Genomic DNA, 3,612 nt, shown 5'->3' with positions numbered 1-3,612 from the left:
GCCATCAATACCAGCAGAGTGAGACCTATATCAGCCATCAATACCAGTAGAGTGTGAGACCTATATCAGCCATCAATACCAGTAGAGTGTGAGACCTATAACAGCCATCAATACCAGCAGAGTGAGACCTATATCAGCCATCAATACCAGTAGAGTGTGAGACCTATAACAGCCATCAATACCAGCAGAGTGAGACCTATATCAGCCATCAATACCAGTAGAGTGTGAGACCTATAACAGCCATCAATACCAGCAGAGTGAGACCTATATCAGCCATCAATACCAGTAGAGTGTGAGACCTATAACAGCCATCAATACCAATAGAGTGTGAGACCTATATCAGCCATCAATACCAATAGAGTGTGAGACCTATATCAGCCATCAATACCAATAGAGTGTGAGACCTATATCAGCCATCAATACCAATAGAGTGTGAGACCTATAACAGCCATCAATACCAATAGAGTGTGAGACCTATATCAGCCATCAATACCAATAGAGTGTGAGACCTATAACAGCCATCAATACCAATAGAGTGTGAGACCTATATCAGCCATCAATGTACCAATGTAGCTGGGAGGGCAAGATGTGAACAACAGTTTTAAAATTTGACGAGTCAATATTTTGTTGTTGTGTTTATTTTTTTATTGTTTTAGTTGTTGCCTTTTAATAAAAATACAATAGTGAGTTAGAAAATGTTTTTAAGCTCAAGGAATATGGTTAAATAGCTCTTGATATATTTTTAGTTTTTAACTGTATTTGAGAATGTTCCTTGTCTTCCCTTTGAAAGTGTATTGATATGTGTTAATGAAGCTGAATAAATATTGATTCAGTTTAATTAGATTTTATTTAATTGTGTTTTGTCTCCCCTTAAAATTAAAGTCTCTGAGTACAAAGTCATGGTTTTTGGTTTGACAAATTATCCAGCAAACCTTTCAGATGTATTTGAGGGTGTGGCTTAGATGTGAAGGGGTGTGGCTTAATTACAAAGAGGGTGTGGCTTTAGAGGATGATAGAGACACATAACCAGAGGTTGAAGGTTAAGGGGTGTGGTTTATAAGCTAAGGGGTGTGGTTTTAGAAACTAAGGGGTGTGGTTTTAGAAGCTTAAGGGGTGTGGTTTTAGAAGCTAAGGGGTGTGGTTTTAGAAGCTAAGGGGTGTGGTTTTAGAAACTAAGGGGTGTGGTTTTAGAAACTAAGGGATGTGGTTTTAGAAACTAAGGGGTGTGGTTTTAGAAGCTAAGGGGTGTGGTTTTAGAAACTAAGGGGTGTGGTTTTAGAAACTAAGGGGTGTGGTTTTAGAAGCTAAGGGGTGTGGTTTTAGAAACTAAGGGGTGTGGTTTTAGAAACTAAGGGGTGTGGTTTTAGAAGCTAAGGGGTGTGGTTTTAGAAACTAAGGGGTGTGGTTTTAGAAACTAAGGGGTGTGGTTTTAGAAACTAAGGGGTGTGGTTTTAGAAGCTAAGGGGTGTGGTGTGGTTTTAGAAACTAAGGGGTGTGGTTTTAGAAACTAAGGGGTGTGGTTTTAGAAACTAAGGGGTGTGGTTTTAGAAGCTAAGGGGTTTTATACATAGAATAACTATCTTCAAAGTGCTGACTCGGGACGTCGGTTATAAGATTAAAGATTATGTTTGTATTAATACCTGTTCACTTGACATTTGACCACTTTAGATTCTACAAAACAGTAAAGAAACAGTTGCTAGAGAAAGCCACGCTAAACACCTGTGCTAATGACTCTGGATTGGTCAACGACTGGACCTCTGTCCCTCTGTTTGGAGACAAACTGTTTCCACTTCTGAGCTGAGCAGCAAATCCAGCAGCAAGATCTTCGAGTCTCTCCACATGTTGTTCAATGTTTTTGTTAAATGTTGAGGTTGGTAATCAGATTGTTTTCTAGTCTGCCTCCACAAAACCATCCATAGTCAATATCTGCCCTTATAAACACAAGCTTGTTCCACTATTGTCAAGGCAGTTACTGTGGTCGTAATCATTATTAAGTTAATTCAACGAAACGGAAGGTGATATACAGTTGAAGTCTGAAGTTTACATACACTTTGGCCAAGTACTCAGTTTTTCACAATTCCTGACATTTAATCCAAGTAAAAATTCCCTGATTTAGGTCAGTTAGGTTCACCAATGTATTATAAGAATGTGAAATGTCAGAATAATAGCAGAGAGGAAGATTTATTTCAACTTTAAATTTCTTTCATCACATTACCAGTGGGTCAGGAGTTTACATACACTCAATTACTATTTGGTAGCATTGCCTTTAAATTGAATAACTTGGGTCAAACGTTTCGAGTCGCCTTCCACAAGCTTCCCACAATAAATTGGGTGAATTTTGACCCATTCCTCCTGAGCTGGTGTAACTGAGTCAGGTTTGTGGGCCTCCTTGCCCGCACACGCTTTTTCAGTTCTTCCCACACATTTTCTACAGGGTTGAGGTCAAGGCTTTGTGATGGCCACTCCAATACCTTGACTTTGTTTTCCTTATGCCATTTTGCCACAACTTTGGAAGTATGCTTGGGGTCATTGTGGTCATCAAGTATGCTTGGGGTTGTGTGGTTGAAAAACGAGTTTTAAAGACTCCAACCTAAGTGTATGTAAACTAGTTTTAATGACTCCAACCTAAGTGTATGTAAACTAGTTTTAATGACTCCAACCTAAGTGTATATAAACTGGTTTTAATGACTCCAACCTAAGTGTATGTAAACTAGTTTAAATGACTCCAACCTAAGTGTATGTAAACTAGTTTAAATGACTCCAACCTAAGTGTATGTAAACTAGTTTTAATGACTGCAACCTAAGTGTATGTAAACTAGTTTAAATGACTTAAGTGTATGTAAACTAGTTTTAATGACTCCAACCTAAGTGTATGTAAACTAGTTTAAATGACTCCAACCTAACTGTATGTAAACTAGTTTTAATGACTCCAACCTAAGTGTATGTAAACTAGTTTTAATGACTCCAACCTAACTGTATGTAAACTAGTTTTAATGACTCCAACCTAAGTGTATGTAAACTAGTTTTAATGACTCCAACCTAAGTGTATGTAAACTAGTTTTAATGACTCCAACCTAAGTGTATGTAAACTAGTTTTAATGACTCCAACCTAAGTGTATGTAAACTAGTTTTAATGACTCCAACCTAAGTGTATGTAAACTAGTTTTAATGACTCCAACCTAAGTGTATGTAAACTAGTTTTAATGACTGCAACCTAAGTGTATGTAAACTAGTTTTAATGACTCCAACCTAAGTGTATGTAAACTAGTTTTAATGACTCCAACCTAAGTGTATGTAAACTAGTTTTAATGACTCCAACCTAAGTGTATGTAAACTAGTTTTAAAGACTCCAACCTAAGTGTATGTAAACTAGTTTTAATGACTCCAACCTAAGTGTATGTAAACTAGTTTTAATGACTCCAACCTAAGTGTATATAAACTGGTTTTAATGACTCCAACCTAAGTGTATGTAAACTAGTTTAAATGACTCCAACCTAAGTGTATGTAAACTAGTTTAAATGACTCCAACCTAAGTGTATGTAAACTAGTTTTAATGACTGCAACCTAAGTGTATGTAAACTAGTTTAAATGACTCCAACCTAAGTGTATGTA

General features: G+C 37.0%; 1 long non-coding RNA gene across 1 annotated transcript in view; it reads left to right on the top strand.

Moving 5' to 3' along the window:
* The window catches only part of LOC135570114 (uncharacterized), a 4,820-nt gene extending 4,007 nt beyond the window's left edge, over window positions 1–813 (top strand). Inside the window, exon 3 of the long non-coding RNA XR_010463430.1 lies at window positions 1–813. This exon is cut by the window's left edge and continues 1,846 nt beyond it. This is a non-coding gene — a long non-coding RNA (uncharacterized LOC135570114).
* The last annotated feature ends 2,799 nt before the right edge of the window (window positions 814–3,612 follow it).

Source organism: Oncorhynchus nerka, unplaced genomic scaffold, assembly GCF_034236695.1.
Source record: "Oncorhynchus nerka isolate Pitt River unplaced genomic scaffold, Oner_Uvic_2.0 unplaced_scaffold_1096, whole genome shotgun sequence".
Classification (NCBI taxonomy): domain Eukaryota; kingdom Metazoa; phylum Chordata; class Actinopteri; order Salmoniformes; family Salmonidae; genus Oncorhynchus; species Oncorhynchus nerka.
Note: the sequence above shows the minus strand (reverse complement) of the source record. Positions and strands in the feature narration are given on the sequence as shown.